The sequence below is a fragment of the Pistacia vera genome, unplaced genomic scaffold (assembly GCF_008641045.1).
Source record: "Pistacia vera cultivar Batoury unplaced genomic scaffold, PisVer_v2 Contig478, whole genome shotgun sequence".
NCBI lineage: Eukaryota > Viridiplantae > Streptophyta > Magnoliopsida > Sapindales > Anacardiaceae > Pistacia > Pistacia vera.
Window position 1 is genome coordinate 1696477 of NW_022196310.1, and position 27661 is coordinate 1724137.

General features: G+C 37.2%; 2 non-coding genes across 2 annotated transcripts; one reads left to right on the plus strand and one right to left on the minus strand.

Annotated features, from left to right (window-relative positions):
* Window positions 1-6697: 6697 nt before the first annotated feature.
* On the minus strand, window positions 6698-6804 carry LOC116146520. Its single transcript, XR_004130518.1, has one exon. It is a non-coding gene; the product is annotated as a small nucleolar RNA R71 (small nucleolar RNA).
* Window positions 6805-25746: 18942 nt separating this feature from the next.
* On the plus strand, window positions 25747-25853 carry LOC116146523. Its single transcript, XR_004130520.1, has one exon. It is a non-coding gene; the product is annotated as a small nucleolar RNA R71 (small nucleolar RNA).
* The last annotated feature ends 1808 nt before the right edge of the window (window positions 25854-27661 follow it).

Consider the following 27661-nt stretch of genomic DNA (forward strand, 5'->3'; position numbering starts at 1 on the left):
GGGTTAGGGTTTTGATGGATCTTTGTTTACAATGATTTAATCTATAGTAATTGTTGTTTTTGGGTTCTATTGCATGGATTAAGTGTTTATCCTTGTTCTTAATGCATTTGACTGTTGATTTTTTTTTTTTTTTCCGATTCAAATGAATGTTGACCATGATGAGACTGAGAAGTGATTCATGTGTTAGCTTCTTGAGATAAACACCATAGATTGAGCAAAAACTAGAGATAGACAAATGCGATCTATGAAATCTTTATAGGATTCCACATGCTTAAGGGACTTTGAACTATTAAATTTCAATTTGTTGGGTGCGGAAGTTTAATAAGGATAAGTAGTGAATTATAGCCTGAGAATGTATATTTTACAACCTAGGGAGTCCGATTTGTAATCCGTGCATGTGAAGTTGAAGATAATAGGAATATTAGGTTGAATTGGAGTAACTTGATGAAATCAAAACCCTAACCTCTCTTCTTGAATTGAAATTTGTTGTTGAATTGCTTTTATTGTGTTAATTTAGTTGTCTTTTTTATTTTGTTTTAATTGAGTTTTCAGCTCCTGTAAATTCAACATTTTTGTGTTCTTCAATTAGTTATAAAATTATGAAAATCGATACTTAGCACTCAATCCTTGTGGGAACGATACTTTATTCATCATTTTATTACTTTTCATGACTAGTGCACTTTACTACACATCCATGTTTGTGAAAGCATGCATCAAGTTTTTGGCTCTGTTGTCGAGGATTGATTTTGTGTTAATATTGAAGTTTTCTAGTTTTGCTAAATTGAAGTTTAATTTATAGTTTTAATTATTCTAGTTTAATTTTTGTTTGCTTGTGATTTCACGCTCTTTTTCTTTCCTTGTTAGTTTATGCGAAAAGCAAGAAATCTTCCTGTGCTTCCTATTGATCCAGAGATTGAAAGAACCACAATAAGACTCATCAGAGAGAGAAGAGAAAGAGAGGCAAGAATCATTGAGATGGCTGAAAATATAACCTTGAGGGAGTTTTCACTTCCACAAGTTGATGGGTGTAGTTCGAGCATAACGAGACTGCCTGTTGAGGTGAATAACTTTGAGATAATGTCAGCTATAATCCAGATGATTCAACAATCAATACAGCTTGGGGGTGATCCAAAAGAAGATCCTAATATTAACATAGCTAGCTTCTTGGATATCTATGACACATTCAAGCACAACGGGGTGACAGATGATGATATTAGGTTACAACTATCTCTATTCTCATTAAGAGATAAGGCAAAATGATGGCTAATCTATTAGGAAACGATTAAGTTATGGCAGCGAAAACAAAAACATAAACATCATAGATCGTTCCTTTGAACCAAGATCAGGGCACAAATTTACAGTTTATACAACATATTAGAATCTGCAGAAAAATCAGCTCAAGGTTAAGAAACTATACCCACGTTTGGAGGCTCCTCCAACTTTCTCGGAATGGACCAACCCAAGAATAAGATCGAACCAGCAGTAGTCTACACGAAGATAATCCCCAACGAACTAAAGAGGGATTTGCTAGATCCTCTTTAGCCTTAAGAACCAAGAACAAAAATCAAATGAAACTTTGATTCAATCAAAGATGAAGTGGCATGGAAGAAAGGAAAAAGGGGGCTAGAATTTCTCTTGAAATGATTGAATGAATTAATTATTATTTCTCACAAAGTGTTGCACTTATATAGTACACACTTTGCCTATTCCATCATGGAATAGGCTTGGGCACCAACCCAAACAGCCCCTATATCCAAACAAGCCCAATTAGATATTTTATCATTATTGTTATTTCAATTAAACTCAATTAATATATATTTCATATATTAACATTTAACAATAACAATAATTCATTTAAATATATGCGAACACATATTTAAATATAATTTCACTTATTTAATTTTATTAACAAATTAAATAAATGCTATGACCTCAGCAAATTTAATTGTACTGTGAGATTACCAAAATACCTTTTGCCTAAAAAAACAAAAACACCCTTCTTATAAACTGATTCTTAAATTATCTTCTATGTGTGTGACCCATAGGCTCTTATGATACTAGCAGTGTGTAGTATCGCAATTAACACCAATTAATCGTCTCACTCCACATAGACCAAGATTGGCCCCTAGCAAGGCATCATGGCCACCCGATAGATTCAGATTCAGTGAAGCAACTACCTGTCAACGATATGGTTACCGTACAATCTAATCCTTTCATCATACGTTATCTCAACGAGACTAAGGCATAGATGTTGGAGTAGGTGCCCTAGAACCAATTAATTATTGTGGAATTGACTCTTTGTAATAATGTTCATTAATCAATAAAAGGCATTTTATTCTATATCGCGTAAATCATTATTATTGCAATATGTATTGATATACGTCCTTAGAATGGTAGAACCGTGACGAGGGTATCAAGTGTTTCAAATCTTGATAGTGAGAACCCTATGAGCACATATGGTGGCCATTCTAGAAACGTCCGTAGCCCTAGTATTATTCTGAAGTAAGGGCACAGATAATACGGTAAGGCTATCATAGTGTTGAACGACCCTGTCGAAAGGCAGTGACTGATCTCACTTGTCAAGGTTGTTTGGTGACAACCTGGTGCAACACATGGGTGCTTGTTGTAGGCGGATATACCGCAGCAAGTTCACTGGACTGACCCACCAGAGGATTCCATATGGATGGTAACCCCAGTGTCTATGGAACAAATCCTCTAACGAATGGTGGTGCATGTGATCCTTAGACTTGAGATCACCGGAGCGCCTTGTGCACCGATTGGTACAGTTTGACACTAGCCTAACGCAGTTCTATTCAGAGCTGTCAGTACGGTGGTGATTGGCTATATCAAGGAGTGTATCAAGACTATGGTGGATTGACAAAGGATTCATCACTCCCGGGTACGGGAGAAGTTATCTCACGGCGCAATTCAGTATATGGCAATGACACTAAAACTGTGGCCACAGTGGGATTGAGTTGTTGCTCTATCCAGATTATAATACGGGTCATTGGTCCAGAAACTGAATATATAATATCGAGAGTAACCGAAGGTTGACACTATTTCTATGCCTTCGTCTCGTCGAGATAACGTATGATGAAAGGATCGTATTGTACGGTAACCATATCGTTGACAGGTAGCTACTTTGCTGAATCCGAATCTATCGGGTGGCCATGATGCCTTGCTAGGGGCCAATCTTGGTCTGTGTATTAGTGAGACGATTAATTGGTGTTAATCGCGATACTATACACTACCGGTATGATGAGGAGCCTATGGGTCACACACATAGAAGATAATTTAAGAGCCAAGAAGAAAGAAGGGCGTTTTCGTCTTTTTAGGCGAAAGGGTATTTTGGTAATTTCACAGTGCAATTAAATTTGCTGAGGTCGTAGCCTTTATTTAATTTATTAGAAAAATTAAATAAGTGAAATTACGTTTAAATATGTGTTCGCATATATTTAATTAAATCATCATTATTGTTAAATGTTAATATATAGATTAAATATATATATATATATATTAATTGAGTTTAATTGAGATAATGATGAAATAAATAAAATGTCTAATTTGGGAGTGTTTGGTAACATGGGGTGTTTGGGTTGGAGCCCAAGGCTATTCCATATGGGAATATGGCATTAAAGTTTTACTATAAAAGAAAATGATTATTTGTAAAAGATAAGAGTTACTCATTAGTTCATTTTCTTTGAAAAAGAACAAACACAGCAGCCCCTTAAACACTCTCCGACGACATATTCATTTTGCCTAAAAATCAATTTCATTGATTTTTCTTCTTCTTAATCTTAAAGCTAAAGAGGATCTAGCAAATCCCTCTTTGGTTCTTTGTGATTGTCTTCGTGTGGACTTCATAAGTTTGATCCTGTGCTTGGGTCGGTAGCAAATACGTACAAAGACTATTTTGGAGGAGCCTCCAAACATGCGTATGTTTTTCTATACTCTTGATTAATTTTTCTGCAGATTTCTATTATGATATAAATTGTAAAATTATACCCTTGATCTTGGCTCATGTGAACGATCCTTGTATTATATTTTTTTGTTTCCGCTACATATATGGATCATTTACTGACAATAGAAATAGTGTCAACATCAGTTACTCTCGATATTATGTATTCAGTTACTGGACCAATGACCTAAATTATAAACTAGATTAAGCAACAACTCAATCCCACTGTGGCCACAGTTTTAGTGTCATTGCCATTTACTGAATTGCGCTGTGAGATAACATCTCCTGTACTCGGGAGTGATGAATCCTCTGTCAATCCACCATAGTCTTGATACACTCCTTGATGCAGCCAATCACTACTGTATTGACAGCTCTGAATAGAACTATGTTAGGCTAGTGTCAAACTACACCAATTGGTGCACAAGGTGCTCCAGTGATCTCAAGTGTAAGGATCACATGCACCACCATTCGTTGGAGGATTTGTCCTATAGACACTGGGGTTACCATCCATATGGAATCCTCTAGTGGGTCAGTCCAGTGAACTTGCATATAGCAAGCACCTATGTGTTGCACCAGGTTGTCACCAAACAACCTTGACAAGTGAGATCAGTCACTGCCTTTTGACAGGGTCGTTCAACAATATGATAGCCTTACCGTATTATTTGTGCCCTTACTTTAGAATAATATTAGGGCTACGGACATTTCCAGAATGGCCACCTTATGTGCTCATAGGGTTCTCACTATCAAGATTTGAAACACTTGATACCCTCATCACGGTTCTACCATTCTAAGGACATATATCAATACATACAATGATGATTTACATGATATAGAATAAAATGCCTTTTATTGATCAATGAACATTATTACAAAGAGTCAATTCTACAATAATTGATTGGCTCTAGGGCATCTACTCTAACAATCTCCCACTTACACTACAGCCAATCATTTATGTATTTAATACCAAATGATCTCAAGTGCCTTTCATGCTTTTGCTACGACAAAGGCTTTATTAATGGATCTGCGAGATTGTCGTCAGTATGCACTATACTGATCTGCACATCTTTCCTCTCAACTATTTCTCTGATGAGATGGAATCATCTGAGCATGTGTCTGGACTTCTGATGAGACCGTGGTTCCCTGGCTTGGGCGATTGCTCCATTGTTGTCACAATAGATGTCTATTGGATTAACAATCATGGGAACCACAACAAGTTCAGTGGCGAACTTCCTAAACCAGACTACCTCCTTGGCTGCATCTGCTAATGTAATATACTCAGCCTCCATTGTAGAGTCTGTTACAGTGCTGTTCTTGGAGCTCTTCTAGCTCACTGCACCCCCATTGAGACAAAATACAAACCCTAATTACGATCGATAATCATCTTTGTCCGTTTGAAACTAGCATCACTGTATCCTCTTACAGTGAGCTGCTCATCTTCCCCTCTATAAACCAAGAACATATCCTTAGTCTTCTTCAGGTACTTAAGAATGTTCTTGATATCCATCCAGTGACGCTCACCTGGGTCCGATTGGTATCTACTGCAAGTGCTCATAACACATGAGACATCAATCTAAGTACATAGCACGGCATACATGATGGATCCAATTGCTGATGCATATGGAATCCTCTTCATCCTATCTCTCTCATCTTGTGTTCTAGGACACAATTCCTTAGAGAGATAAACACCATGTGACATCGGAAGAAATCTCTTCTTAGATTCTTCCATACTGAATCTTTTTAGTACTTTGTCAATATATGCACTCTAACTTAAGCCAAGCAAGCTACACGATCTATCACGATAGATCTTTATTCCAAGGATGTAAACTGCTTCCCCTAAGTCCTTCATGGAGAAGCACTTGGATAACCAAGTCTTTACTGACTGCAAGTTTGGTATATCATTTTTAATCAGAAGTATGTCATTGACATATAACACTAGGAATGCTACTGCGTTCCCACTCACTTTCTTGTAAACATAGGGCTCATCTTCATTCTTGATAAAACTGAATTCTTTTACGGCTTCATCGAAATGAATGTTCCAGCTCCTTGAAGCTTGCTTGAGTCCATAAATGGATCTCTGCAACTTGCGTACCCTATCAGCTTGCCCATCAAGAATGAAACCATCTGGTTGTGTCATATACACATCCTCTTCAAGGTTTCCATTCAGGAAAGTTATTTTGACATCCATTTGCCAAATCTCATAGTCATGATATGCAGTAATTGCAAGCATAATCCAGATGGATTTAATCATGGCAAACAGCGAAAAGGTTTCTTCATAGTCAATACCATGAATTTGTTTGAAACCTTTGGCAACCAGTCATGCTTTATAAGTATGCACCTTGCCATCCATTTCAGTCTTTTTCTTGAAAACCCATTTACACCCTATGGGCTTTACCCCTTCAGGTGGTTCCACCAGAGACCATACTTGGTTCTGGTACATGGAGTCCATCTCAGATTTCATGGCTTCAAGCCATTTAATGGAATCTAGATCCAATATAGCGTCTTCGTAGGTTCTACAATAAAAGACATATATCAAAACATACAATGATGATTTACACGATATAGAATAAAATGCCTTTTATTGATCAATGAACATTATTACGAAGAGTCAATTCTACAATAGTTGATTGGCTCTAGGGAAACTACTCTAACATAATGTCATTACCCGCTAGAACCATCACGACATGGAATGATCTAGCATAGAAGTTCCTTTACAAGTATTACCCACCAGCTCTTTCGACAAAGATAAGAAAGGACATTACCTCATTTGTACAAGGCAACCATGAATTATTATATGAAGCATGGGAGAGATTCAAGGAAATGTTGAGGAAGTGTCCACACCATTGTTTGCCTATTTGGATGCAAGTCCAAACGTTCTATTTAGGCTTGCTACCACATGTTCAAACAATGGTAGATGCAGTAACTATGAGAGCTTTACAAAACAAGACACCGGTGGAAGCTCAATAGTTACTAGAAGTTTTAGCGAGTAACAACTACCAAAGACCGGATGAGAGAATAGTGCCGAAGGGTTATTCATGAAGTTAATGCTTACACAACATAACCATTTCAGCCCAACTTACCACGCTTCAGAAACAAATAGGAGGTATGCATGTTAATTCCATTCAAACACCTCAAGTAACATGTGATTTTTGTGCAAGTAACCATGCAAGCATTGATTGCCAAGTAGGGAACACCTTTGCCTCATCCTCCTCATCATCAGAGCAAATCAACTATTTGGCTGGGAATCAGAGACAATAGAGCAATCCATTCTCCTACACCTTCAATCTAGGTTTGAGAAATCACCCAAACTTGTCCTAGAGCAATCGAAACAATCAATTAAATCAAAGGACAGGCCCAAACCATCAACTTGGGGTGAATTTTCAACTGGTTGAACAAAAATTTTCAAAATTGGAAGATATGTTTAGGAAATTCATGCAAGAAACCACCGGTTTTATGAATGAGACGAGGTCAAATTTCATAAATCAAGGAGCATCTATTTGAAACTTGGAGGTGCAATTGGGTCAAATTTAGAAAAAAAATGAATGCGAGAGCTCAAGGTTCCTTACCAAGTAACACAGTGAAAAATCCATGTGAACAAGCTAATGCCATAACTTTAAGAGGTGGAATAGTCTTAGAAGAAGTTGAATCAAAAGGGAAGGATGAGAACCCGCCAGAGAAGAAGGAAGAATCGAGGAAGAGGTCAATGAAGAGCTCATTGTTGAAGAGAAGCCAACAAGCCCAAGAAAAAAAGATCCAAAGAAGGAAAAGATGTTGAAGCCAAGGAAGGAAAAATTGTCAATTCCTAAAATACCACTAGAGTTGGCACACCACACTCCTCTAGTTCATTTCCTTCAGAGATTAAGGAAGCAAATTCAAGATAAGCATTTTAGTAAATTTCTTGATGTTTTCAAAAAAAATGCATATGAACATTCCTTTTGCAGATGCATTGCAGCAGATGTCGAGTTATGTTAAGTTCCTGAAGGAAATTCTTTTAAATAAGAGGAAGCTGGAAGAGGAAGAAACAGTGATGCTTACAGAGGAATGCAACACCATTTTGTACAATAAGTTTCCACCAAAGCTCAAAGATCCAAGGAGTTTCATCATCCCTTGTGTTATAGGAGATGTTACATTGGATAGAGTTTTGTGTGACTTAGGTGCTAGCATAAATCTAATGCATTTTTCTGTTTCCAGGAAATTGGGGATCGATGAAGTGAAGCCTACAATGTTTTCCTTGTAGCTTGCAGATAGATCGATCAAACATCCATGGCGTATTATTGAAAATGTGCTAGTCAAGGTGGATAAATTCATTTTTCCTGCGGATTTTATTGTATTGGATATGGAGGAAGACAAAGAGATACCGCTCATTTTAGGAAGACCATTCCTTTCTACGGGAAGAACTTTAATTGATGTCTAGGAGGAAAATTGATTTTCAGGGTCTAAGATGAAACAATAACTTTTAATGTGTTTGAGGCCATGAAATTTCCATCGAAAGTAGAGTCAAGTTTCGGGGTTGATGTGGTTGATAGAGTAGTAAAAGACTCATTTGAAGAGATCAATCCTCAACTACCTCTTGAACCATGCATCTCCCAATCCAAAACTATCAAGGAAGAATGAGTGTGCTAGGTATTTGGAAGCACTTCAACCGATGAGCACCATCCAGGATCCAAAATTTGAAGACTTGGACGTGAGTAAAGAGAAGGATAATGCAAAGTTGGAAGAAGCTCCCAAGCTTGAATTGAAGCCCTTACTGTCTCATCTCAAGTATGTGTATGTTGGTGAATCTAATTCTTTTCCAGTGATTATCAATGCGAACTTGAGTAAATTGGAGGAAGAAAAATTATTTTGGGTGTTAAGAGAGCACAAGTCTGCAATTGGATGGACTATTTCAGATATAAAGGGCCTTTCTCCATCTTTTTGCATGCACAAGATCCTTATGGAAGATGATATCAAGCTAAGAGTACAACCACAATGATGATTGAACCCTTCTATGAAGGAAGTTGTAAGAAAAGAGATGGTAAAACTCTTAGATACGAGAATCATCTATCCTATTTCAAACAGTCCTTGGATGAGTCTTATACAAGTGGTTCCAAAGAAAGGCAACATCATAGTGATGAAAAATGAGAGCAATGAACTGGTCCCAACTAGAATAGTCACGGGCTAGAGGGTGTGTATTGATTATAGGAAACTAAATGAAGCAACAAGGAAGGATCATTTTCTGCTACCATTCATTGATCAGATGTTGGAAAGACTAGTGGGACATGTCTATTACTGTTTCCTAGATGGGTACTCAGGGTATAACCAGATTCCCATTGCTTTTAAAGACTAAGAAAAGGCAATGTTTACTTGTCCATATAGTACATTTGTGTATAGGAGGATGCCCTTTGGGTTGTGTAATGCATCGGCCACCGTTCAGCAATGCATGATGCCCATATTTAGTGATATGGTGGAATGGTTTCTTGAAGTGGTCATGGACGATTTCTCTGTTTTTGGCTCTTCTTTTGACGATTGTCTTTCTAACCTTTCTCTTGTTTTGTAGCGATGTCAAGACACTAACCTAGTGTTAAATTGGGAGAAGTGTCATTTTATGGCTCAAGAGGGCATAGTTCTTGGACATTGGATTTCAAGGAAGGGAACTGAAGTGGATCGAGCCAAAACTGAAGTGATTGAAAGTTGCCACCTCCAACAAATGTCAAATCTATCTAGAGTTTCTTGGGACACGTAGGGTTCTACAGAAGATTCATCAAGGACTTTTCTAAGATTTCTAAACCCCTTTACAATTTGTTAGTTAAAGATGCACCCTTTGATTTCAATGATGATTGCATGGATGCTTTTCAAACTCTTAAGCAATTATTAGCATCTGCACCTATTATTGCGGTTCCCAATTGGGAACTTCCATTTGAATTAATGTGTGATGATAGTGATTTTGCGATAGGGGTAATCTTAGGGCAAGGAAAGAATAAAGTTTTGCATGTGATACAGTATGCTAGTAGAACATTGACTTATGCACAATTGAATTACACTACCACTGAGAAAGAGCTTTTGGTAGTTGTTTATGCATTTGAAAAATTTTGCTCTTATTTGCTAGGTGCCAAGGTCATTATCTACATGAATCATTCTGTTAGAGTAGATGCCCTAGAGCCAATCAATTATTGTAGAATTGACTCTTTGTAATAATGTTCATTAATCAATAATAAAAGGCATATTATTCTATATCGCGTTAATCATTATTATTGCAATATGTATTGATATATGTCCTTATAATGGTAGAATCATGACGAGGGTATCAAGTGTTTCAAATCTTGATAGTGAGAACTGTTAGTAAATGACCCAGTTACGCAGCGGAAAACAAAAACATGCAGTAGAAAACAAAAACATAAACTCTATGGATCGCTCCTTAGAACCAAGATCGGGGTACAAAAATAACAGTTTATATAAAATAATCAAATCTGCAGAAAAATCAGTTCAAGGTTTAAGAAACCATACCCACGTTTGGAGGCTCCACTAATATTGTCTCTGAACGTGTTTGCTACCGATCCAAGTGTAGAATCGAACCGTAGAGGTCCACATGAAGACAATCAACAAGAACCAAGGAGGGATTTGCTAGATCCTCCTTGGCCTTAAGAAATCAAGAAGAAAAACAAAAGGTATTTGATTTTGACAAAAACCAAAAATTGGCGTGGGAGAGTATTTTGAGGCTGGAGGTTTTCTCTTTTCAATGAAAAACCAAATAATGAAATAACACACTTCTTTCTTTCAACTAAAACCTTTTCTTTTATAGTGTTATTTTAGTTGCCCTATTCCCATATGGAATGGGCTTGGGCTCCAACCCAAACACCCCAAATTTGCCAAACACTCCCAATTAGATATTTTAATTTAATTCATCATTATTTCAATTAAAATCAATTAATATATATTTAATATATATATTAACATTTAACAATAATGATAATTTATTTAAATATATGCGAACATATATTTAAACGGAATTTCACTTATTTAATTTTTCTAACAAATTAAATAAAGGCTACGACCTCAGCAAATTTAATTGCACTGTGAAATTACCAAAATACCTTTTCACCCAAAAAGACGAAAACGCCCTTCTTTCTTCCTAAATCTTAAATTATCTTCTATGTGTGTGACCCATAGGCTCCTCATCATACCGGTAGTGTATAGTACCGCGATTAACACCAATTAATCGTCTCACTTATACACAGACCAAGATTGGCCCCTAGTAAGGCATCATGGCCACCCGATAGATTCGGATTCAGCAAAGTAGCTACCTGTCAACGATATGGTTACCGTACAATTCGATCATTTCATCATATGTTATCTCGACAAGACGAAGGCATAGAAATAGTATCAACCTTCGGTTACTCTCGATATTATGTATTCAGTTTCTGGACCAATGACCTGTATTATAATCCGGATAGAGCAACAACTCAATCCCACTGTGGCCACAGTTTTAGTGTCATTGCCATATACTAAATTGCGCCATGAGATAACTTCTCCTGTACCCGGGAGTGATGAATCCTCTATCTATCCACCATAGTCTTGATACACTCCTTGATGCAGCCAATCACCACCGTATTGAAAACTCTGAAAAGAACTGCGTTAGGCTAGTGTCAAACTGCACTAATTGGTGCACAAGGCGCTCCGGTGATCTCAAGTCTAAGGATCACATGCACCACCATTCGTTAGAGGATTTGTTCCATAGACACTAGGGTTACCATCCATATGGAATCCTCTGGTGGGTCAGTCCAATGAACTTACTGCGGTGTAATCGCCTACAGCAAGCACCCATGTGTTGCACCAAGTTATCACCAAACAACCTCGACAAGTGAGATCAGTCACTGCCTTTCGACAGGGTCGTTCAACACTATGATAGCCTTACTGTATTATCTGTGCCCTTACTTCAGAATAATACTCGGGCTACGGACGTTTCTAGAATGGCCACCATATGTGCTCATAGGGTTCTCACTATCAAGATTTGAAACACTTGATACCCTTGTCACGGTTCTACCATTCTAAGGACATATATCAATACATATTGCAATAATAATGATTTATGCGATATAGAATAAAATGCCTTTTATTGATTAATAAACATTATTACAAAGAGTCAATTCTACAATAATTAATTGGCTCTAGGGCTCTACTCTAACAAGAACCCTATGAGCACATATGGTGGCCATTCTAGAAACGTCCGTAGCCCCAGTATTATTCTAAAGTAAGGGCACAAATAATACAGTAAGGTTATCATAGTGTTGAACAACCCTGTCGAGAGGCAGTGACTGATCTCACTTATCAAGGTTGTTTGATGACAACATGGTGCAACACATGGGTGCTTGTTGTAGGCGAATATACCGCATCAAGTTCACCGGACTGACCCACCAGAGGATTTCATATGGATGGTAACCCTAGTGTCTATGGAACAAATCCTCTAACGAATGGTGGTGCATGTGATCCTTAGACTTGAGATCACCAGAGCACCTTGTGCACTGATTGGTACAGTTTGACACTAGCCTAACGCAGTTCTATTCAGAGCTATCAATATGGTGGTGATTGGCTGCATCAAGGAGTGTATCAAGACTATGGTGGATTGACAAAGGATTCATCACTCCCGGGTACGGGAGAAGTTATCTCACAGCGCAATTCAGTATACGGCAATGACACTAAAACTGTGGCCACAGTGGGATTGAGTTGCTGCTCTATCCGGTTTATGATACAGGTCATTGGTCCAGAAACTGAATACATAATATCGAGAGTAACAAAAAGTTGACACTATTTCTATGCCTTCGTCTCGTCAAAATAACAAATGATGAAAGGATCGAATTGTAAGGTAACCATCTGAATCCGAATCTATCGGGTGGCCATGATGCCTTGCTAGAGGCCAATCTTGGTTTGTGTATCAGTGAGACGATTAATTGGTGTTAATCCCGATATTATACACCGTCAGTATGATGAGGAGCCTATGGGTCACACACATAGAAGATAATTTAAGAGCTAAGAAGAAAGGTAGGTGTTTTCGTCTTTTTGGGCGAAAGGCTATTTTGGTAATTTCACAGTGCAATTAAATTTGCTGAGGTCGTAGCCTTTATTTAATTTGTTAGAAAAATTAAATAAATGAAATTACGTTTAAATGTGTGTTCGCACATATTTAATCAAATCATCATTGTTGTTAATGTTAATTAAATATTAATTGATTTTAATTGAGATAATGATGAAATAAGTTAAAATATCTAATTGAGAGTGTTTGGCAACATGGGGTGCTTGGGTTGGAGCTCAAGCCCATTCCATATGTGAATAGGACAACTAAGTTTGCCTATAAAAGAAAAAGTGTTTGTGTGATTTAACAATGATTTTATTTTTGCATTTTGATTAAAGAAAAGAAAAACACACACAACACAAAGCTCTCCCACGCCAGTTTTGGTTTAGCCAAAACTAATCTCTTGATTGTTTTCTTCTTGATTTCCTAAGGCCAAGGAGGATCTAGCAAATCCCTCCTTGGTTCCTTGTGATTATCTTCGTGTGGACTTCTTGGTTTGATCCTACACTTGGATTGGTAGCAAACACGTTCAGAGACAATATTTGTGGAGCCTCCAATGTGGGTATGAATCTAAACTTTAGATTTATTTTTCTGCAGATTCTTGTTATAATATTTAAATTGTAATTTTCTGTGCCCTGATTTTCGGTTCTAAGGAACGATCCATGGTTGTAAAATTTTGTTTTCCGCTGCGCAACCGGGTCGTTTACTAACAGATTCAACACTTAAGCATTTTTTGGCAAACCAAGAAGCAAAACCAAGACTTATCCGATGGATTCCACTCTTTCAAGAATTTGATTTGGAAATCTGGGATAAGAAAGTGGCGGCAGATAACTTGTCAAGACTTGAGCAATCGGAAAGGGAGGATGAGAAAGAGGTCCAAATTCAAGACACATTTCCGAATGGACAATTGATGAAAATTGAAGAATCACCATGGTATGCTGATATTGCAAACTACTTGTCATCTTGAGTGCTTCCGATGGATATGACTTTCCAACAAAAGAATATTGCTCAAGAGTGTGACCAATGTCAAAGGAGTGGGAATATCTCAATGAGGAATGAAATGCCCTTGAACAATATTTTGGTTATGGAACTTTTTGATGTTTGGGGCATTGACTTCATGGAACCCTTACAAAATTCATTCGAGAACACCTACATTTTGGTTACGGTGGACTACATGTCAAAGTAGGTAGAAGCAGTTGCATTACCTTCCCATAACGCTAAAGTAGTGGTAAGCTTTGTTAGGAAGAATATCTTCTCTCGATTTGGAGTGTTACGTGCTATTATAAGTGATGGAGGGACGCACTTTTGCAACCGACAATTTGAAGCTCTGTTGGGAAAATATGGGGTGACACATCGAGTGGCCACACCTTACCATCTGATGCCTGCTTTTGACAAACATGCAAATGTGTAGCAAGTGCATTAGTCGCAAAAAGTGATAAAATGATGAATAGAGTATCGTTCCCACGAGGATTGTGTGTTAAGTACTAATTTTCCTAGTTTTGTAACTAGTTGAAGAAAATAAAGATTTTTGGATTTGCGGGAGACAAAAACAGAAATTAACACAAAATCAATAACGTAATTAAAATTCTAACTAATTAAGAAAATATCAACTAATTACGAAAATATCAATTCAAGAAAAAGAAGTTAGGGTTTGAATTCACTAAGTTACTCTGATTCAATCTGCAGTTGATGTTGCTATTAAACTCACATGCGAGGATTATAAATCGAATTCCCTAAGTTGTAAAACATACCTCCTCAGGCAACATTTTCCTACTTATCCCTATTAAGCTTCCACACCCAACAAAATGAAGATTAATAGTTCAAGGTCTTTTAAGCTAAATGGAACCCTAAAGTGATTTCATAGATCACCGAACCTATCTCTAGCGTTCATTAAACTATGGTATTTACTCTAAGAGGCTAACACATGAATCACTTCTTAGTCTCATCATGCTCAACATTTAATTCAATTTCATTGAGAATAAGAATAAATACAAAATCCAATGCAATAGAACATAAAAACAACATCTAAAATAGATTAAACCATTGTCATCAAAGTTAGGTCAAAACCCTAACCCAAAAGTGGATTAGTTCATATTTAAATTTAAGAAATTCGGACAATAAACTGTAAGTAAAGAATTCAACATACTAAAACAATAAGAAGAGAATGAAATCTTCCCTAAATGAAGACCCAAAATTGCTCCAACCTCCAATTTCTTCCTCTTCTTCTCTCAAAATCCAAACCTAAAAAATGATCTAAGGCTCTCTTAAATAGTCGGCCAAAACCCTAGGATTCTAATGCAATACATTTAAAACGCAACGTTTTAATAAATAGAAGAATTGCAGTTTTCTCTGTGGCGAAGAATAAACTTCGCCGCGGCATCGAATTGAAATCTCTCTGAACCATTTAACTCGAGGCTAGCTTGCCACGGCAGAGAATTATCTTTGCCGAGGCAAACTTTGCTCATCTTTCCTGAAATTACAAAACTGCCCTCCGCTTGCTTCTTCGCTTGAATCTTTGATCTTCATGATCCCCGATAAGAACAAGCTTCATAGTGCTTCCACTCCGCATCATAATTTCCTCGATTCCTAAATTTCTCTTGATTCCGGGTCCAGAAACTCAATTTCACTCGATTTTGCTCCAACTGCATGTTTTGGCCTGAAACGTAAAATATATGAGTTTAAGTTGCAATTCAAGCACAAAACAACTTAAGAAGTATCCAAAATCCTACCAAAAAGTATAGAAAAACAATATAATCCTAGGATTATAAAATACCCCTAAACTTAAGGTATGCTCGTCCTCGAGCATAAGGCACAAAATTAGAAACAACAGAAAAACAAAAAATTAAAACTTAAAATCAATCACAAAAGAGATGCCTAGAATTGATTGCAAATGCAAGTCTAAAAAATTGTTGAAACATTATTACAAGAAAATGCTTAACACTCCAAGAAGTTATAAATTGATTGACTATTTTTCACTATCGGTCCCCTACGTAGGTAATCCCCACTTCAATCCACTTTTCGACTACCCGGATTATTTTATACAGAAATGCAAAGTTTATCAAATTGTGGTAGACTCCGTTAGCCTAAGTATCGAACTACTCTCCACTAATGTGGACTAGACATCACTAAGGATCAAAGGTCTTTGCAAGCTTGTAATGTTAGGCTCGGGTAGTGGGCTCCAAGCAAAAGGATAGGATAGACAAAGTAAGAGAACTCAGTTTTTCTCATGCAAACACTAAGAGCTACATCAATCTCCGATTTCTTTCTCACCCACCAATCAAGGTGTCAACCATTTTATAACCCTCAAACATATGCATTTCTTATTTTTTATTTTGAAAACAACACATTAAGGTCAATTTCCCCTTCTTCTTGCCCTTTTTGCAACTCTTAGTGTCATACATTAGGTCCATAATTCTCTTAAAGGTATGATAAAGTGTTTAGGGTATAAGGATTGGAAAAATGTTGGTTTGCAAGAAAAATAAGGCAATGATAATCTCATAGGGCTCAAATGGGTGACTAGGGAAAGATTCATTCATGGGTTGGCTAGAAAGGCTCAAACGTTCCGAAAAATGCCTAAATCATTTCTTCAACAATGTCTAATCCTAGAATTTCGCCTCAAGCACTTCTCAACTAGGTTCTAAAATACAACAACATTATAAAGACTTCACCTAACCACATAAAATGTTTCTAAGCATGCCGAAAGAATGAAAATGGTGGTTGAACCACTCAACGAACCTCAAGCTAAATCAAGTCAACCATCCCAAACTTGAAGCAATGCTTCGCATTTTCTATAAATAAAATCCCAACAATCAAAATCTGATCATGGACTTATTTAAATCATCTAGGCAGCAAAAACAAGACCACAAACTAAATCAACACACAACCTAAAAACAATAAAACACACAAAGATAAAAGTTAATTAAAACATGCAAAAATTTCTAAATTTTTCTCTACCCCCAAATAGAAAATGGCATTGTCCTCAATGTCAATCAATAATGCACATTGGAGTAAAGAAAAACGATCATAAGGTGTGAGATACTCCCTGATTAATCCGTGAAGATCGAAGTGAGCTCAAATCTGGACATCCCTTCATCGTCTTCTCCATCAATGAAATCTATCAAAACACATAAACTCAAGTGTCCAAAATGTGTTAGAAAACCTCACAGATTATGGAAAAATCACATCTCATTCTCATACCTTAACCAACTAAACCTAAAACCTAAGAATGCAAAACAAAGTAAACATAAAAACAAGAAAAGCTGAGTTCCACTGTACAAAAATAAAACAAAACAAAAATGTATTCCAGGCTCATTCATCTGCATCCTCTCCATCAGCATCGTCCTCTTCCTCCATGGCATCATCCTAAATTTGATCTTCCTCTTCCTCTTGCTATTGGAAATCGGCTAAATTAATGCCCAGATTGGTGTAGCATTTCGATTGCATCTTGTACAATGTGCGGGTCTGATCTGTCGTCCAATTTTAACACCTTTCCATTTTGTACATCTTTTTCAGGATATGTTGTAACATCTCTTTTATCGTGGGAGATGGAGCAGGAGCTATGGTAGAGATTGTGGTTCTTAGTCTTTTTGAGCTTGAACTGGCTTCTCCAATGGTAGGATGATCTAGGAGCTTATAATAATTGACTTGGTCGAGGACTGGGGCAAGATGAAGAAGTGGTTCATCATCTGCCTTCTTGACTCCAGTTTTCATGCAAATTTTAGTGATGAGATTTGGGAAGGCAAAGCTCGCTCTCACTGGTTTGGCTGCATGCCTTATATTCTCCATTATGATATTCCCCACATCCATCTTCTTTCCAGTGGCAATGGCATAAAGTAAGATTGCTCGCTCAAAATCTACTGAACTATAGTGTGTTTCTGGAGCCATTTTCGCACAAACAAAATATTGCCAAATTCTAGCCATGTGAATCAAGTTAGTCCCTTTTATGCTTCTCCTTCCCTTCTTTGAGAATTCCCAAGAGGTACCTGGCTTTGCTAAAACCTTAAATATCTCATCATAATTAATCTCCTTAGCCTTGAATTCTACATACTCATCACAATCAATTGGATCAATCTGGTGGAATTCATTGATGATTTTTGCACTAAGTGGCACCTTAATACCTGTAACACCTCCTCTTTAATACTATTCTTATATACATACTATGTAAATTATACATAGCGTATGAAAGATAGTAGGCTCAAATTTTTCTTTACTCATAAAAACATAATTCTTTACAAATACAAAATACTATGTATTAAAAACTTTCTACTTAATACAAAACATCATAGCTGGTGGACAGTGGTGCCAATACTCTCCGCTCCTCGACATCCATCCGACCGTTGCTCCTATTTCCTGCAAAACAGGGAAGAACAATAGGGTGAGCACAACAAGGCTCAGTAAGTAAATCCTCTACTACCTGTCCCCGCAACTCACTTTTTGGTTCTTTCCTTACTTTATCGTTCTTCTATTTCTAATTCTCACTGTTTTTCTCTTTCTTTCTAATACTTTTATTCTCTTTAACTCCGTTCTGCTCTTTTTATTCTTTCTTTCTCTCTGTTCTTATTCTCTTTTCTCCTTCTCTTATTCTTACTCACCATGAAGGAAAATCATGGTTCTCTCTCTTATTCTTGTCATACTCACCATGAAGGAAAATCATGGTGCATGCCTGTATGAGCTGTACATGCAATTAATACAAAAGAACTGCATGTTTCTTTCTTCTACTCTCTATTCTTACTAGCTCAAACTCTCTCATTCTTTCTCATACTCTCTCTTTCTATCTCATTCTTTCTCAAGTTTTCTCATTCTTTAATTCTCTCTATTATCTTATAATTCATTTCTACTAACTCGCTCTTTGATTGTCACGACCCCATCTTACCGGAGGCACGGCCAGGACTTCTCCCACTCTACGTGACTTCTACTAATTCTCTTTTTATCTCTCTTTCTCATAACTCTTTTCTGTTAACTTCTGTTATAGGTCACGACCCCATCTTACCGGAGGCACGGCTGGGTACTCATCCCACTCTTTGTAACCCTACTCATTGTCTCTCTTTACCAGAGGCACGGTTGGGTGGAGATCACAAAGCACCAACCCACTCTTCGTGACTTCTACTCATTCTTTGCCGATCAGACTCGGTCATGCATGGATTCAGAACCCTTGGCCACTGAGTGTATAATCTCTCTCTCTCTGAATGTCACGGCCCCATCTTATCGAAAGCACGGCTGGAACCTCATGTTCCACTCTTCGTGACGGTCACGACCCCATCTTACCGGAAACACGGCTGGGGATCACAAAGCACCCACTGTCGTGACTTTACTTATCACTCACGGGCTCCCCATCACATAACCTACTCTATTCTCTTCTTTTGCTCGTAGAGTAGTTTATTCACGAAGATCTCTACTCTTGCTCAAGCTAATACTCATTCTTTCTCAAGCTAGTACTCATAGTATAGCTTAACTCTTAGAGTAGTCTATTTACAAAGATCTCTACTCTTTCTCAAGCTATTACTCATAGTGTAGCTTATACTCAAAATTCTCTACTCTTTCTCAAGTTATTTCTTAATGCATAACCAATGCATATGGATGGCTCATTCTCATTAATGCACTCAAGAAATGCCAACATGCAATGTTGCAAGAATTAAGGTCCTCTACTCACACTCATGCTTCTCTTAGGCATTTCATCAAACAACTCAAGTGCATACAAAAACTCTTCTCTAACTATAACTCTACTTCTCTTTTTAACCATCGAAAATGGGAGGAAACTCTCTTCTATGGACATGGTTCCTATCATAGAAGAACACTCCCAAAATATCTACTCAATCTCCTCCAACTTCATCTCAAACTTATCACACATCAACACTTCCCATAAAGGAAATATCCAACAAACATAACATGAATACTCTTCTCAATTCAATTTCTCAACACATAGACATATATCTCAACTCAATTTCTCAACAAGTATAAATGAATAAAGAAATCTCTACTCAAGAATTTCTTAAACTTTAGCTTGAGTTGGATTTACTTACCTCATACTTGAGTAGTCTCCACTAAAGCTCTCTACTCTTGTTGGACCTTAGCTTTCCCTTATTTCCTAAGCATAAACTTAGTAAGAACTTAACCCTTACATAAATAAAACTCATATCTAGAATAGGGATTCTTACCTCTTCTTGCTTAGGATCAATTCTTTGTCAAATTCCAACTCAAAACTCTCAAAGATCCCTTGGAAGATTGAGTGAGGAATTAAGAGAAAATGAGGGATGAAGAGGCGGTGGAAATGGGTGAAATAAATGGGTTTAGAGAACTCAACCCTTATTAGCTCATATAATATACACTCTTTCCCATTTTGCCCTTACTCTTTCTTGAAATTTCCACCTTTATCCTTTAATTCTTTACAAACTCACCCCCATTTTACACTATTCTCCATGAAATTTCCTTGCATTTTACTCCCCACTTTTCCTGCTAATTAGGGGTAAAATGGTCATTTTCCCCTTAGGAAAGAATTCTCTAGAAAACTAAAACAAAACTCAGCCAGCCCTTCGCCGCGGCGAAGGATTCTCTGTCGCCCCAGCGAAGAATTACAGAATCGACATTGCAAATTCAGAGCCGACGTCGCCGTGGCGAAGCTTCTTCCTCACCCCAGCGAAGGCTGCAACTCCAAAATCCGCCAAGTCTTAATCAATTCCAGGGTAAACACTCAACCAAACCCAAAACATAAACTCAACCAAGGGCCAACCAAACAACATGAACAATATACAAACTCATTTAGGAGCAATTCAGTAACCCTTTAGGCCATACCATAAACAATGGCTACGTATCTCAAGTGGGGTGTTACAATACCCCTCACATATACATGCCCGGGCTCACACTCAGGGAAGTTCGCATAAAACTCTCTTACAATTGGTTCTATGGCTAAATGCTTAGGTTCAAGCAGAAAGATATCTCAACCTCTCCCTTTGATCCAAGCTCCTGCATTGATAGTGGTCAATCCTCTCTTAGCAACAAAACTCTTGTCTTTTCTTTGAATTGCTACTTCGAAATGCTACCTAGCCTTTTCATTCACAAATCTATTATCGACATGTTTGCCCTTACCCGTTGGAACTGCTTTGAGTGGAATTTTCTCTAAAAAGTACTCTTTACACTCTACCACCAAAATCAGCAATTCAACTGTCTACTCTAACACTATTGCACACGTCTCACAACTTCAATTCAATTCCTCAATACCTTATCAATTTCAAAATCAACAATCACACCCCAACAATCACCAAACTTCCTTATGCACTCTCAAACTTCATAAGCATACACCCAAACTTCCTGAACCACCAATCAATCAAAATCAACACTTCCACAATCCAAACACAAATCACAACTCTAAACGTGCAAGTAATATCCAAAAATTTCGAGTTCAGGCAATAATCTAAAGATTAATCATTCAAACCATGAAGTCTGTAAAAACAAAAGCATGAAAACTCGAAATCTTACCACACCCAAGCTTGATGAACCTTCAATTGCTCTAATTTTTCTCCAAATTGCAAAACCCCCAATTTTGGAAAACCTGGGGTTTCCAAAATTTTCTTCAAAATTGGCTAGATTTTGTGTAAGGGAAGGTTGTAAAAGTGTTTATGGAAGTGATGGTGTAGAATGGTGAAAGAAATTTTTGCTAGAAAAGGGTTAAAATTGAAAGTGAAATTTGTTTGTTCTTGGAAGCTTTTTGGAATACTCGCAAAAAATGAAGAAGTGACGCGAGTTTATATAGAAAATGGTTTTCGCCGTGGCGAAGTTCTTGAATTACTTGTGCGAACTGCTCGATGCCGCTGCAAAATTTGGGAAATTTTTCCTTAAGCATCACAGTACATACAATGTCGTGGCGAGATTCTTCTTTTGCCGCGGCGAAGTCTTGAAATTCCTTAAGGTCATAGTGTATACAGTGCCGCGACAATATCTGGAAATTCCTTAACTCTGAATTTGGCAGTGTGTACAATGCCACAGCGAGATTTTTATTTTGCCATGGCAAAGTCTTGAATTACATTAGCACTCATTTGGCTATGCATACAATGTTGCGACGAGATTCTTCTTTTGCCGCGGCGAAGTCTGGGAAATTTTGTTTCATGCCACATTTTGATCATTCACCTGAAACACCAAAAGGAAAACGAAATTAAACTATTTCCTAAGTTAGAAAATACATAAACAAATTTGAAACAACTCATTTGGATGTGCATACAATGTCGCGGTGAGATTCTTCTTTTGCTGTGGCGAAGTCTGGGAAATTTTGGTTCATGCCGCATTTTGATCATTCACCTGAAACACCAAAAGGAAAACAAAATTAAACTATTTCCTAAGTCAGAAAATACATAAACAAATTTGAAACAACTCAAAAATGAGAACGCTTGGGTTGCCTCCCAAGAAGCGCTTGTTTATAGTCGGAAGCTCGACTTTCTCAAGTCCTTCGTCAATCCAGACTATCCAGATGCATCTCGTCCCAAACATTTTCCCTGGATTGAGGCTTCAATTGTTGATAATTCTTGTCACATCGGGTCTTTGTTGAGAGCTTAACCACCCATTTCCATCCCTTGTTCATTCCTTTTAGGATTCGAGCATTCTCATCGACAACTTTTCGATTTTTTAACTTTCCATCAGCATTCTTGAACTGAGAAGTTCGTCCCTTGTGAAGACATTTGCTCGATTGTGGCTCATCTAGGTATGTTGTGTAAACTTTTGGTTTATGATCTTCATCTTCGATTTGCCTTGACTTGACCATGTATCCCTTAATTGGCGATTTAGGATCATCAATCTTGGAAGTTTTAATTGCCGACTGATCCATCGAGTCTATTTTGAAACATGAATCTTGCTTCAATGGAACTTTTAGAGTTTCAAGGACATTGAATGTCACTTCTTCCTCTTGTACCCTCATGATCAACTTCCCCTCTTGTACATCAATTAAGGCTGTTCCGATAGCAAGAAATGGTCGTCCCAAGATGAGAGGAATCTCCTTGTCTTCTTCCATATCCAACACAAAAAAGTCTGCCGTATAATGCCCCTTGGATGCTTAATGGATCTATCTGCAAGCTACATGGATATGGTTGTAAGCTTCACTTCACCAATCCTTAGTTTCCTGAAAACGAAAAAAGACATCAGATTAATACTAGCACCCAGATCACATAAAACTCTATCAAATGTAATATCTCCTATGACACAAGAGATAGTGAAACTTCCTGGATCTTTGAGTTTTGGTGGTAGCTTCTTTTGCATAATGGCACTGCACTCCTCTGTAAGCATCATTGTTTCCTTCTCATCCAGCTTTCTTTTGTTTGCCAGAATTTTCTTGAGGAACTTAGTGTAGCTTGGCATCTGCTGCAAGGCATCTGCAAAAGGAATGTTAATGTGCAGTTTTTTTAAATATATCAAGGAATTTCGTGAATTGCTTATCCTGATTTTGTTTTCTAAGCCTCTAAGGAAAACGAATAGAAGGGGTATGATATGCCAACTCCAACGGTATCTTAAGAAATGGCAATTTTTCCTTCTTTTGCTTTGGCATCTTTTCCCTCTTTTGTTCTTCTTCTTTGGGCCTCTAGCTTTTCCTCAACAATGATTTCTTCCTTGATTTCTTCACCAGACTCTTCCTTTTCTTTTGGTGGGTTCTCATCTTTCCCTTTTTGTTCAACCTCTTTCAAGATTGTTCCACTTCTTAAAGTTATTGCATTTACTTGTTCACATGGATTTGTCACTGTGTTACCTGGCAGGGAACCTTGAGGTTGCTCATTCAACTTTTCGGCTATTTGACCCATTTGTACTTCCAAGTTTCGAATCGACGCCCCTTGGTTTATGAAATTTTCCCTTGTCTCACTCATAAAACCTGTGGTCTCTTGCATGAACTTCCCGAACATATCCTCCAATTTCGAAACTCTTTGATCCCCTAGTTGATTATTCACCCCCACTTGATTGTTTGGCACTGTTCTTTGATTCCATTGATTATTCTGATTGCCTCAAGACAAGTTAGGATGATTTCTCCAACCAGGATTGTACGTTTTGGAGAAAGGATTGTTCTGTTGTCTCTAATTCCTAGCCAAATAATTGACTTGTTCTAATGATGAGGATGTTAAAGCAAAATTATTCCCCACTTGCCATTCAATGCTCGCATGGTTACCTGCACAAAAATCACATGTTACTTGAGGTGTTTGAATTGAATTTACTTGCATAACTCTTAATTGTTTCTAAAGTGCTATCAGTTGGGCTGAAATGGCAATGTAAGTGGTGTGCTGTCGTAGGCACCTAGAATTAAAACCTAAAAACACATGTAGCAGTGTGAGTTAGGGTCATTCCCATAGAGAGTGTCTAGCAGAATTTTTTGTTATGTGAACAAAGCTGAGGGGGATTTTAAGTAAAACAGAAACTTTTCCAGGAAAACAAAATAATTCAAATCGAATTCAATCAAAATAATGAACTTGGTCTCCGTCAACATCCACCATCGGAATCTTACAACTGATCATCGATGCAAAAAAAAATAAATCAATTCTTGCTTTGAATATTCACCGTTAGAACTATTTTCCTATCTCTCCTTAATTGTAATTAATTAGGAAACAAGCGATCTTAATTAATCTTACCACTAAACAACCCTAGACAAGTGCTCAAGATTTAATCTAGTGGCAGCCTTAAGAATTAGAGAAATCGATGAAGCTAAACAACACAAACACAAGCGTTGCAACAAATAATACACTAGTAGGCCTCCTAGTAATTAAATACATCAATCATGAAGATATGCACAGAATAACATTCAATACTCAAACATGAAAATTGAACACTAAAATAAAATAGATTAGATCTCACAGTTGGTTGATTCCGAGGTCTCTATTTCCTTCGACCAAGTTACAAAAATTAGCCACTCATGGCCATCACGAAAAATACCAAAGAGAAAATTTCCAGAACAGAGCCAAGAGAGACGTGTGTGTTTTTTCTCCAAAAACCCTAATCTCATCCCCTTAACAAAAATCTAGTTCAATTATTTGAATCCCACTAAATCTCCTAAAAGAAATATTCTAATATCCTAAAATAACATTAATCCTAATTTAATTCTAATTAATTGATAATAAGATAAAGTCCTAAAATAAAATAGGAAAGTGGTGATTTTGAGCTGTAACTTGCGTGCCAAATGTCCTCAAATCTTCCAATAATAAACTGCCTAATTGATTTGAATGACAAGGCAGAACGCTCCAGGACGTCGGTAGTGCAAGTGTGTCAACTTCAAGCCCGATTACAACCTTGATGCAGAGAGTATCCCTCCAAACTCAAAACATTAAAGTTGTAGATATCTTTCTTATGGTTCCACAAGATTTTTAATCATCTCAATCGGAGCTCGGATGAGAGAGTTATGCCCAGATTACGAAACAATGTCAAAATTGTCCGAATTCACTTAATTAGTTCTGTTTTGCAATTAACGCTTCCAATTGCTTCCTAAATCAAAATAGAATAATAATAAGTACATTTTAAGAAACAAATAAGTATAAAAGACTAGACATTAAGGAGGGTAAATATGACATTTTACATTCTCATCAGTAAGCATCTACTTCATGAATACTCATAGACTTCTTCGATGAATTCTTTCATCGGGTCTCTGGTAGTTGCTACTTGCCAAGACTTCAAGTAACTCATATGCTTCTTCAGGTGTCTTGTTTTCCAATGCTCCTCCAGATGCTGCATCCACCATTGTTTGCTCATTTGTTAGCAACTATAGAAAGTTTGGACTTGCATCCAAATAGGCAAACCATGGTGTGGACGCTTTCTTAGCAATTCCTTATATCTCTCCCATGCTTCATACAGTGACTCGTTCTCTTCCTATAGAAATGATGCGATATCATTTCTCATCTTTGCAGATTTCACTGGAGGGAAATATTTAGTCAGGAACTTTTGTGCCAATTCATTCCAGGTTGTGATTGTTCCTGCTAGTAATGCCATTAACCATCCCTTTGCTTTATCTCTCAATGAAAAGGGGAACAATCTTAACCTGATGGCATCATCTGACGCTCCATTTGCCTTGAATGTGTCACAGGTCTCTAAGAAGTTTACAATGTGTGAATTTGGATCTTCCTTTGCATCTCCGCCAAATTATACTGACTGTTGGATCATTTGGATGATTGTCAGCTTTATTTCAAAATTTTTGGCTTGCACTAGTGGTCTAGTGATACTTGGACCACTACCATCAACGGAGGGTACTGAGAATTCCTTCAAATTTCTGGTTTCAGCCATCTCAATGACTATTGCCTCTTGTTCTCTTCTCTCTCTAATAAGTCTTCTTGCGATTCTTTCAATCTCTGGATCAATGGGAACCACTGGATGTTGTCTTGCTCTTCGCATAAACTACACAAGATCACAAATGAATGAAAAGAAACACAAAATTAAACTAAACTAATTAAAAAAAAAAAAAAAACTCCAATGTAGTGAAAACTAAAAAACTTCAATATTAACACTAAATCAATCCCCGGCAACGGCGCCAAAAACTTGATGCGTGCTTTTGACAAACATGCAAATGTGTAGCAAGTGCACTAGTTGCAAAAAGTAATAAAATGATGAATAGAGTATCGTTCCCACGAGGATTGTATGTTAAGTACTAATTTTCCTAGTTTTGTGACTAGTTGAAGAAAATAAAGATTTTTGGATTTGCGGGAGACAAAAATAGAAATTAACACAAAATCAATAACGTAATTAAAATTCTAACAAATTAAGAAAATATCAATTCAAGACAAAGAGGTTAGGGTTTGACTTCACTAAGTTACTCTGATTCAATCTGTGGTTGATGTTGCTATTGAACTCACATGCGAGGATTATAAATCGAATTCCCTAAGTTGTAAAACATACCTTCTTAGGCTACATTTTCCTACTTATCCTATTAAGCTTCCGCACCCAACAAAATGAAGATTAATAGTTCAAAGTCTTTTAAGCTAAATGGAATAGTAAAGTGATTTCCTGGATCTCTAAACCTATCTCTAGCATTCATTAAACTATGGTATTTACTTAACAGGCTAACACATGAATCAGTTCTCAGTCTCATCATGCTCAACATTTAATTCAATTTCATTGAGAACAAGAATAAATACAAAATCCAATGCAATAGAACATAAAAACAACATCTAAAATAGATTAAACCATTGTAATCAAAGTTAGGTCAAAACCCTAACCCAAAGTGGATTAGTTCATATTTAAATTTAAGAAATTCGGACAGTAAACTATAAGTAAAGAATTCAACATACTAAAATAGTAAGAAGAGAATGAAATCTTCCTTAAATGAAGACCCAAAATTGCTCCAACCTCCAATTTCTTCCTCTTCTTCCCTCAAAATCCGAACCTCAAAAATGAGCTAAGGCTCTCTTAAATAGTCGACCAAAACCCTATGATTCTAATGTAATACATTTAAAACACAACGTTTTAATAAACAGAAGAATTGCAGTTTTCGCAACGGCGAAGAATAGACTTTGCTGCGGTAGAGAATTATCTTCGTCACGACGAACTTTGCTCATCTTTTCTGAAATTATGAAACTACCCCCCACTTGCTTCTTCACTTGAATCTTTGATCTTCGTGATCCCTGATAGGAACAAGCTTCATAGTGCTTCCACTCCGCATCAGAATTTCCCCGATTCCTATATTTCTCTTGATTCGGGGTCCAGGAACTCAATTTCGC